The sequence below is a fragment of the Lithobates pipiens genome, unplaced genomic scaffold, assembly GCF_037356315.1.
Source record: "Lithobates pipiens isolate NorthernLeopardFrog02 unplaced genomic scaffold, aLitPip1_a1.2 Scaffold_13, whole genome shotgun sequence".
Taxonomy (NCBI): Eukaryota; Metazoa; Chordata; class Amphibia; order Anura; family Ranidae; genus Lithobates; species Lithobates pipiens.
Genome location: NW_027507718.1, coordinates 486,639,850 through 486,651,333, shown reverse-complemented (window position 1 = coordinate 486,651,333; position 11,484 = coordinate 486,639,850). Strand labels below are relative to the sequence as shown.

Genomic DNA, 11,484 nt, shown 5'->3' with positions numbered 1-11,484 from the left:
GAAGGGGGGAGGGGCAGGGACACTAAGTCTGGGGAGGAAATGTCTGGGCTTCCTCCAGCCAGGAAATGATGAGGACTCTATCTGACTTGCTGCAGCTTCTAATGTACATTGTGAGAAGCTCACAGTGTGCAGTGAGATCAGAGTAAGTAATTTCAGTCCAGGAGAGGAGCCGCTACAACTGTGCAAGACTGGAGGGAAGGCCGGAGTTCAGTTCCACAGAACAGCTTGGATGACGGAGAAGAGATTACCAATCCCTAAATGTGGTGGCTGCATTTGTTTTCTTTTTAGACTTTTTTTCCTTTCATTTTCACCTGATGGTCCCGTCAGTAATACATTTTCTGCCTTAAGGAGACTCCACTATACTGTATTAAACCCAAAACAGAAAATGTAATTTATGACAGATTACTGATAATTAGATGTGGTGACTGCATTTTTTTTCTTTTTGTAGGCTATTTCCTATGTTTTCACCTGGTGATCTGACCAGTAACACACCTCCTGGATTAGATTAGCAGATTTACATGGAATTGGCTAACAAATTAACGCCAAACTCCAGATAATACTTTATAAGCAGTTACAGCAACAGTTTTATTCCTTTGGGATAAAGATTTACATCAACAAATACAAGCTGATCATTGTAAGCACCGCTTGCCATGGTAAATGATTTGATTTGCTCCACAGAGAGCCAGAATAGGGATCTGCCAGTGTAAACAAAGCAGATCCCCGTTCTGACAGCGGAGTAGAGAGGGATCGTCTGTTCCTAGTGATCAGGAACAGCAATCTCTCTCTACTCCCAGTCAGTCCCCTCCCCCACAGTTAGAAACACCTCTCTAGGGAACACTTAACTAGACTTTTGCACAACTAAAAAATTTGTTTAGTTCTGTTTCGTTTCTTTCCGTTCCCGTTGATTCGTAGTCATTCGTAATTTCGTAAAACAGGATTTTCGTGTTCGGACTAATTCGTATTTTCGCAAGTAACGTTTTTCGTTGAATCGGAATGAGTCGTATTTCTGAAGGCCTTATATTTAGTTGATTTATAATTCATACTTTCGGTAGAGTACGTTGTTTTTCGTTGATTCTGGACACAACTCCTACTTTCTTAACTTTTTTTTGTTTGTTGATTTGTAATTTTCAGTCTCTTACAATGGCACTGCCTAACGTTGATTCGTAGTCATTCGTAATTTCGTAAAACGGGATTTTCGTGTTCGGACTAATTCTTATTTTCGCAAGTAAGGTTTTTCGTTGAATCGGAATGAGTCGTATTTCTGAAGGCCTTATATTTAGTTGATTTATAATTCGTACTTTCCGTAGAGTACGTTGTTTTTCCGTTGATTGTGGACACAACTCCTACTTTCTTGACTTTTTTTTTGTTAGTTGATTCGTAATTTTCAGTCTCTTACAATGGCGCTGCCTAACGTGCTTCGAATGGATTCGTAAATTCATTACTTTTTTTTTTTGTTTGTTGATTTGTAATTTTACGTGTCTCTCATACAATGGCGCTGTCTAACGTGCTTCGAATGGATTCGTACATTCGTAACCTTTTCTGTTCGTTGACGTTTATTCGTAAATTTACACGTCTGACAAGACTGACAGTGGCGCTGCGGTGCTGCATGCTACGAATGGATTTGTACTTTTCTAATACATCACGGTTATTCGTAACTATTCGAAATCTCGATTTTTTTACTTTCGTTTTTGACATGTGGCTATAGTCTCCGCCCCTGTATGCCATTTTGAGAGGTTGTATAGTGGTGTGGTGAGGGAGGAGCAGAGAGTTTTCTTGTTAAATTTGTGTTTGTTTTTGTGTGGTTTGGTGCTTTTGGTGAAATTAGAATGTCTGGGAGTGAGAATGGACGTGTGAGAGTGGAGGGGAGCGGAGGAGTGGAGAAGGGGACTCAGGGGAGAGGAGGAGTGTAGTGGAGGGGAGGCATGGAGGGGAGAGGAGGAGTGTAGGGGAGGAGGGGCGTGGAGGGGAGAAGAGGCGTGGAGGGGAGAAGAGGCGTGGAGGGGAGAGGAGTGGAGGTGAGAGGAGGATCAGTGGGGGTTGAGAAGAGGAGGCGTGGAGGAAAGAGGAGGGGGGAGGAGGTGTGAAGGGGAGAGTAGAGAAAAAGAAGCATAGAGGGGAGAGGAGGCAAGGAGGGGAGAGGAGGATTGGAGGAGAGGAGAGGCGTGAAGGGGAGAGGAAGAGTGGAGGTGAACGGAGGCGTGGAGTGGAGCCAAGGCATAGAAGAGAGCATGCCCATGGAGGTGGAGTGGAGCGGGTGCATGTCCAAAAAAAGAGGCAAGTGTCCACCCCTACATCAGAAGAGATCTCTGACGCCGACCTGCAGCATCACCAGCGAACCAAGAGACAGGGAAGATCAAGGGGGCCCGTATTTACCCTAGAGGAGAATTCTGCATTGGTTGCTGCAGTGAACAGAGACAAACTGAGACTCTTCAGCCTAAATGTCTCAACGTCGGCGAAGAGAGCAGCCTGGGAACGAGTCCGGGACTCAGTGAATGCAGTCTCCAAGGTTCGCAGGGCCACCTCTGGTGTCAGGCACAGGTAATTATTCAAATATTATATCACTCTTAGAGCACACCACATATATGTGAAAAATACACAATATAGTCAATATATAGTCAATAAACTGTTTTGAACGTAACACAAATATTTTTTTGGCACAGCCACAGAAAAGTAACATGTAAAATAAAAATAATATTGTTGTAACGTGTATTAAAGTGGTTGTATACTCAATTTTTTAACTTTTACCTACAGGAAAGCCTATAATAAGGCTTACCTGTAGGTAAAAAAAATATCTCCTAAACCTGTATGGTTTAGGAGATATTCCCCTCGGTATGCGCCGCTGACTGCAGCGGCGCATGCGCACAAGGGTATTCTCGGCCTGAAAATCCGGCAGTGGCCGGCCGGCCGGAATGAAATCTCCCGCGCGCATTCGCGGGAGTGACGATATCGCGGCTCCGGCCACTCATAGCGCCGGAGCCGCGATACCCGGAAGAAACGCAGAGGGAGCATGTCAGCTCCCTCGGCATGGATCGGGCCAGATGTCGGGGCCTCGTTCTAAGGTAAGTATTTCATAATGAGCTAGTATGCGGTGCATACTAGCTCATTATGCCTTTTGCTTTGCAGGTTTAAAAAAAAAAAAAAATGTGCGGGTTTTTATTACCGCTTTAACTATACTGTATCTTATTTTTTTCATTTGCAGGTTTTATGATTGTCAGGTGTCAGTTAATAAAAAGATAGAGAAGCATCTTCTGGCCCAGTCTACTGGAGGAAAGGCTGTGGTCTTCAGACAGTGGGGGGCAGAGCTGAGAGATGGCCTGCTTGCAGACGAGGATGTCCCTGGAGTCAGCAGAAAGGGTCCAGCCGAGCATCAGAGAGCTGGTGAGTAAAATAAAATATATCATTATATATTGCAGTTATATGTTGTTTCCAGCTCACTATTTTTTTTTTTATGACTACGCATGCAAGACTTACGTTTTACTTTACATTCATGTTTTGTAGATCGAGCAACGTCATCTGTGGAAGGATCAGCTCCAAGTTCCTGCCCTCAATATTCTGGCAGTGGTGAGTACCTAACATAAACACAAAGCAAACATAATAATAAATAAACATAATAACAAACATCTATTTAACATTTAAAGCAGAAATCACTAAATGGCGGACTGTGAACTAAATGCATACCGAGACACTGTGCCATCCAGACTGCCACAGTCCAGCCATTTATGTGCCGTTCTGCACACCGAGCCAGAGACACAGCGGGAGACACAGCAGCTCTGAATATTGGGCAAGAACGGAGCTTTTGAAGATAACTTTCCAAGTTAACCAGCAGGTGATTGGTTGCTAGGCAGGCCTAGCAACCAATCACCTGCTGGTTAACTTCAGCACCTCCCGCTCCTACCCGCTATTCAGTGCTGCTGTGTCTCCCACTGTGTCTCCAACTCTGGGAGACCAAATAAGGTAGCAAGGGGCAGAGCTGTGGAGGCTGTATTCTGACAGGGGCAGAGCTGGGAGGTTAAGATGGGAAACTGGCAGAGATGCAGGGTGCTGTGTAATGTGAAGGGGCTCAGAGATGCAGGGTGATGTGTAATGTGAAGGGGCTCAGAGATGCAGGGTGCTGTGTAATGTGAAGGGGCCCAGAGATGCAGGGTGCTGTGTAATGTGAAGGGGCCCAGGGATGCAGGGTGCTGTGTAATGTGAAGGGGCCCAGAGATGCAGGGTGCTGTGTAATGTGAAGGGGCCCAGAGATGCAGGGTGCTGTGTAATGTGAAAGGGCCCAGAGATGCAGGGTGCTGTGTAATGTGAAGGGGCCCAGAGATGCAGGGTGCTGCGTAATGTGAAGGGGCCCAGAGATGCAGGGTGCTGTGTAATGTGAAGGGGCCCAGAGATGCAGGGTGCTGTGTAATGTGAAGGGGCCCAGAGATGCAGGGTGCTGTGTAATGTGAAGGGGCCCAGAGATGCAGGGTGCTGTGTAATGTGAAGGGGCCAAGAGATGCAGGGGGCTGTGTAATGTGAAGGGAGCCAGAGTTGCAGGGGGCTGTGATGTGAAGGAGGGCAATGGACAAAGCTGTGGGGAGGTGCTATGAAGGTGGCGGAGAAGATTAAGATACCATTGTGAACGGAGGTTCAGAACACTACTGTAAACTGTGATGTGAAGGGGGATTGTGATATGCCAGGGGACTGAGGAAACTGATGTAAGAATGGGATTGAGAAATAAAAGAGGAGGGGCTGTCAAAGCACAATTTAGCAATGATTTGTCCTCTTATCTGGGACTTGCTAAGATCCTTTTTTGTTATGAAGTCAGATTTATGACATCTGGCTTCTGCTGTGCTGCCGAAGCCGGGTGACAATCCTCTGCCATCCATTCTCTGGCTGAGAGATTAGTTGATTGTTCTCAGCCAATAAATGGCACACTGTGCAAGGGAATAAAAAAAAATTAAAGCCCAAATAAGTCCTGTAGCATACCACTTTCCACAAAACAATGTATATGTACAGCGCTTTGAGGAAGTGGTTGTACCGGGGTGATAAGCAGCTGCAGCCGTCACCCCGGTACCTCTTTTTAGATCTGGTGGTTGGCTTTGCTATGATAACAACCGATGCGGCTCCGAAGCTGCTCAGCTGTCATCATAAGGAGTGGGAGAGGATACGACAAGCCCCCCGCCTGCCGCTTTCCACCACTTTGCCCGGGTCTCCAGTCCGGAGCGACCATTTGGCACGTCCGCCGGCATGCCAGAGTCGCAAACAAAGCCAGAATCGGCTTCAATCGAGTCTCCAATGTAGTAACTCAGAAGTTACGTACTCGTTTACATGGCTGCCAATGGCACCGATATGAAAAAGTCCACAGTATTCAAATATGCAGATTTTTGCTTTTTGAATACTTGTACATGCAAAGGAGGGATTTGGGGATTGGGATTTTTTTTAAAGTAAAACTGGAAAAACAAAACAAATAAGAACAAAATAAATTATTTGAAAGTGCCCATAATGGTGTTCAAATCACACTTGTGAGGTATTGCCGCGATCCTTACATTGAGAGAAATAATTATAGCAAAAGATCTCTTCTGTAACGCTAAACTGGTAATCGTAAAACAAAAATCCCATGCTCATCAATAGTGATTTTCTAAGTACCGTAGTTTCTTGCCATTCCAAGAGCGTTTGCAATTTTAAACCATAACATGTTCGATATCTATTTACTTTGAGTAATATTGTCTATCATAATATCCCCAAAAATTGGGCTAAATACATTTACTGTAAAAAAAAAAAAATTTTAATTCTGTAAATTTTTCCCCAAAAATTGCTTTTGAAAGGCCACTGTGCAAATACACATTTATATATATATATATATATATATATATATATATATATATATATATATATATATATATACACTACCGTTCAAAAGTTTGGGGTCACCCAAACAATTTTGTGTTTTCCATGAAAAGTCACACTTATTCACCACCATACGTTGTGAAATGAATAGAAAATAGAGTCAAGACATTGACAAGGTTAGAAATAATGATTTGTATTTGAAATAACATTGTTTTTACATCAAACTTTGCTTTCGTCAAAGAATCCTCCTTTTGCAGCAATTACAGCATTGCACACCTTTGGCATTCTAGCTGTTAATTTATTGAGGTAAGCTGGAGAAAATGCACCCCACGCTTCTAGAAGCAGCTCCCACAAGTTGGATTGGTTGGATGGGCACTTCTGGCGTACCATACGGTCAAGCTGCTCCCACAACAGCTCAATGGGGTTCAGATCTGGTGACTGTGCTGGCCACTCCATTACCGATAGAATACCAGCTGCCTGCTTCTGCTGTAAATAGTTCTTGCACAATTTGGAGGTGTGTTTAGGGTCATTGTCCTGTTGTAGGATGAAATTGGCTCCAATCAAGCGCTGTCCACTGGGTATGGCATGGCGTTGCAAAATGGAGTGATAGCCTTCCTTATTCAGAATCCCTTTTACCCTGTACAAAGCTCCCACCTTACCAGCACCAAAGCAACCCAAGACCATCACATTACCTCCACCATGCTTAACAGATGGCGTCAGGCATTCTTCCAGCATCTTTTCATTTGTTCTGCGTCTCACAATTGTTCTTCTTTGTGATCCAAACACCTCAAACTTGGATTCATCCATCCACAACACTTTTTTCCAGTCTTCCTCTGTCCAATGTCTGTGTTCTTTTGCCCATCTTAATCTTTTTCTTTTATTGGCCAGTCTCAGATATGGCTTTTTCTTTGCCACTCTGCCCTGAAGCCCAAAATCCTGCAGCCGCCTCTTCACTGTAGATGTTGACACTGGTGTTTTGCGGGTACTATTTAATGAAGATGCCAGTTGGGGACCTGTGAGGCGTCTGTTTCTCAAACTAGAGACTCTAATGTGCTTATCTTCTTGCTTAGTTGTGCAACGCGGCCTCCCACTTCTTTTTCTACTCTGGTTAGAGCCTGTTTGTGCTGTCCTCTGAAGGGAGTAGTACACACCGTTGTAGGAAATCTGCTCACAGGAAGGTTAGTTTTGTAGCTTCTGGAAGGAGCTAGACTGTTTTTAGATGTGTGAACATGATTGCACAAGGGTTTGCTAATCATCAATTAGCCTTCTGAGCCAATGAGCAAACACATTGTACCATTAGAACACTGGAGTGATAGTTGCTGGAAATGGGCCTCTATACACCTATGTAGATATTGCACCAAAAACTAGACATTTGCAGTTAGAATAGTCATTTACCACATTAGCAATGTAAAGAGTATATTTGTTTAAAGTTAGGACTAGTTTAAAGTTAGCTTCATTGAAAAGTACAGTGCTTTTCCTTCAAAAATAAGGACATTTCAATGTGACCCCAAACTTTTGAATGGTAGTGTATATATATATATATATATATATATATATATATATATATATATATATATATACAATGTTTGTGGTTCTCAGTAATTTTCTAGCAAAAAATAATGATTTTAAATTGTAAACAATAACTGACAGAAATAGGCTTGGTCCAGAAGTGGTTACCTTAACTCTTTTATTCTATCTTTAACAGAAAGCCTGAGCCATATCCCGGACCCTCCAGCATCAGCTTCTGTCAGGAAGCAGCGGCACATTACTCCTCAACGTAAGTAGAATACAGAAGCTGCCAATATAAAGAAACAGGATTTTTGCTTTTTGAATACTTGTACATGCAATGGAGGGATTTGGGGATTGTTTTTTTTTTTTAAAGTAAAATTGGAAAAAATAAACAAATAAGAACAAAAAAAATTATTTGAAAGTGCCCCGCATGCTTGCTGACCGAAGAAAACACATATGTGGCGTCCGCAAATGTAAATGGTGTTCAAATCACAAATCCTCACATTGAGAGAAATATTTATAGCAAAAGATCTCCTCTGTAACTCTAAACTGGTAATCGTAAAACAAAACTTCCATGCTCATCTATAGTGATTCTTCAGTACTGTAGTTTCTCGCCATTCCAAGAGTGTTTGCAATTTTAAACTTCTATTTACTTGGAGTAACATTGTCTATCGCAATATCCCTAAAAATTGGGCTAAATAAATTTACTGTAAAGTTATTTTTTTAATTCAGTAAATTTTTCCTCAAAAATTGCTTTTGAAAGGCCGCTGTGCAAATATATATATATATATATATATATATATATATATATATATATATATATGATGTTTGTGGTACTTAGTAATTTTCTAGCAAAAAATAATGATTTTAAATTGTAAACAGTAACTGACAGAAATAGGCTTGGTCCAGAAGTGGTTACCTTAACTCTTTTATTCTATCTTTAACAGAAAGCCTGAGCCATATCCCGGACCCTCCAGCATCAGCTTCTGTCAGGAAGCAGTGGCACTTTACTCCTCAACGTAAGTAGAATACGCAAGCTGCCAATATAAAGAAACAGGACAGGAGGCACCATTATCATCCACACTTTACAAACAGGCATTAGAAAACACATAAAAAGCTATTTAACAACCATCCATTTTTAAGTTCATATACACACACCTCAAACTAGGGGTCGACCAATTATTGGTGGCCACTTTTTTGTAATAATCGTTATCGTTGACAAACTTACCAATATAGTGCTTCAAGGTGTTGTACTGGGGTGATGCCTGCAGCGACAGACATCATCTGGTACCGTTTTTTAACAACCGATATTGCTAAGCAGCCGCTTGTCTGTTATTACAAACAGCTGGAGGGGATGTCCTCCCCAGAAGTGCAGTCGCTGTAAATCTGAGGAGAAACTCTGAAATGAGGTGGAGCTCTGCTGATTTTATCATCCAATCGTGTACAAGCAAACATTCTGTTTTTTTTATTTTCCTTGCATGTCCCCCTCAGATCTACAGTGCACTTGTAGTGGAAAGTGTATTTTCCTTTAGTAAATAGATCCCACTGTTTGTATTGTAACCTATAATTGTTTATTCTATTACTACAATATTTGGAAATGCATCTGATCTTAGTATCCGACCGCCACTACAATCGGCCACCAGTAACTAGGGTGGAACTTAAAAAAGAGTAGCAAAAATAAAATATTTGCTATATAATGAAAATAAAAACAAACATATGTTTCTTTAAAGCATTTGAGACTCTCTTTAATGGAAGCAATTTCCAGGCACAATGTTCCATTGCCTGGGAGCTCGTCTGCTAGTACTCAGAGCAGCAGAGAACCTTCTCCTTCGGAAATCTGAGGGCTAGTTCTTCCTCTGTTCCAGGACCCAAGGCAGCTCAGCTCACCTTTTTGTTAATAGTTGTATATATGTATACGTGTTAATATACATGTTTTTTTTCTACAATTGTTTGTGCAAATTATTTTTGCCTAATAAAAGCATACTTTAGTGCTTATATATTGATTATTATGTGACATTGTACACTTTATTACATAGCTGGTTGCTTAATAAAAACTCACATGGTAATCAACGTAAACAGTTAAAAGAACATCTTTGCCAGTTGTCACCAACAACTTCATTTAGGTTTAGCTAGGTATTATACTGCCTCGCTGACCTTAGTATTCTTTTTCTTTTTCCGCATCATTATATGTTGTAGTAATGTCGTGATGACTAATACTATTTCCATTTCTGTTACTGAAACTTTGGACTACAACATATAATGACCTGGAAAAGTGTTCTATACAGCTGTCTTTATTTTATGTTTGAAAGGAACATGCATCACTTGAGATTCCCTCCACGTATGGATACCGGTATTGGATACGAGTAATCTTTTATCTGTACTCGTCAATACCAAATACCATTACCTGTGTCCAGGTGCCACGAGGGAGCTTGGCGCCAGCTTCCCTGCCAATCAAGAATCCGGGAGGCCTGGCTTCCTGATAAGCTGTGAAGCCGGCATCACACTCTCTAACAGCACCTGGATGCACCTGAATGGTCTTTGGTATTGAAGACAAGTACAGATAAAAAATTACTCGTATCCAATACTGCAATCGTGCATCCCTACATACAAGTTTGCCATTATTCATACATCCTAAAAGATGTGTATGGTTAATACATACCTGTGAAGTTTTCGACTTGTATGTGTCTGTCATGATGAAGCCTCATCCACTCATTCCAGTGGTACTTTCACTAAATTGGCAAATAAAACAAGAGTTACATAAATGAATGGAAATCAATGATGGATAGGGGAGTAAGTGGGCAGATGAGCAGGTACTCACCTATTTCTGACTCACGGCAACGCAATTACAGTCTTTCCTTCCTTGTCGTGGGTGATGACTTTTCAGAGTGCCAACTTACAAGTGCCATGTTGCCAACACTGTGGCCTGGAGATTACATGAATATCTTGGTGGACGGGATATATTAGCAGCAAAATCGCCTTGCCATCATGTAGGTGCCATCAGAGGGTGAAAAAAACCAAAACATTTTGGTGGTAGGAGTATAGGAGAATCGTAGTACCATTGGAGGCCTTCATTTTCCTGTGTCTGTATGCATATTAGCAGCAGACTCAGTATCACCATTATTTCCACCACCAGTACTACAAGTATAAGCAAGCAGCCTGGCTGGCAAGCTGCATAACAAAACAACCAAAACAACAACAGATTTAACTTAAAAAATACAAATAATGGTTTAACTAACTACTCACTAGGAGAAAATCCAATGGTATTGTGTTTAAAGTGCACTGTTTAAATTATGAAAAGGACTGGAATAATTGTATAACATTATTTCTTATAAGTACATAAATACAGCAGCTTGAGACAGTTTTGACACCTGTCCAGGTAGTGAAACCCTGACAGGAGGCAATCCTCCAAGGTGCTTTTTGCACTCATGCGTGGTCTGTGTGCTTTCCTGATATATTGCATGACCATGTGTGCAGTCGTACTGACAAACGGTTTGCCTTTCACCTTCATGGTGCTGCTTATACCGAACTTAAAGGGAATGCATTTGTATTCCAGTGTCCTAGGTATTCGAGATTTGAGATGAAGGCAGGTGGAATGGAAATAGCAGGACTATTGCAGCAGGAAAGTTTCACAAACTGAATGGTTTAAAGTTTTAATTTAAATGTACAAATGATACAGCTGTCCCATTTATTTATTATGCTACTAAATGACACAGTTGTCTCAAAAGGACAACTAACTTTTAAGTTATAATACCAGATCAGCAGCTAAAACCTTGGGCAGTAAAATAGCATGGCAGGAGGTATGGGGTGGGATTTAGTAGGGGATCATTCCATGCCAAATCATCACAAACCAAATGGAACTTTGTTTTCAACCTGACCATCTCAGATGTTCATTAAATTTGATAGGATGGTATAGGGTCAGACATGGAATAACTACCATATCTGACATTTAAGCCCTCACGGAAATGGTCAGGGTGGGACATGTGATGATTTGCCATGGAATGAGGGCCTTAGGGGATTATGTTATCATAGATGAGCATTATTTTTTTATTCAGCATCAAAGTCAAGAGCAGGGTAACCAAGCTTTGGCAGGTTGATTTTTAAAAAAGCCATCTGCTCTAAGAGCTGGGGCATCAATTGTGAGCGCTGAGGGCATAA

At 41.6% G+C, this 11,484-nt stretch overlaps 1 long non-coding RNA gene across 1 annotated transcript; it reads right to left on the bottom strand.

Annotated features, from left to right (window-relative positions):
* Positions 1-2,662: 2,662 nt before the first annotated feature.
* LOC143976191 (uncharacterized) lies at positions 2,663-10,314 on the bottom strand. Its single transcript, XR_013272557.1, has 3 exons — positions 9,989-10,314; positions 3,472-3,569; positions 2,663-3,375 (listed from the first exon to the last, which is right to left on the bottom strand). It is a non-coding gene; the product is annotated as an uncharacterized LOC143976191 (long non-coding RNA).
* Positions 10,315-11,484: the final 1,170 nt, after the last annotated feature.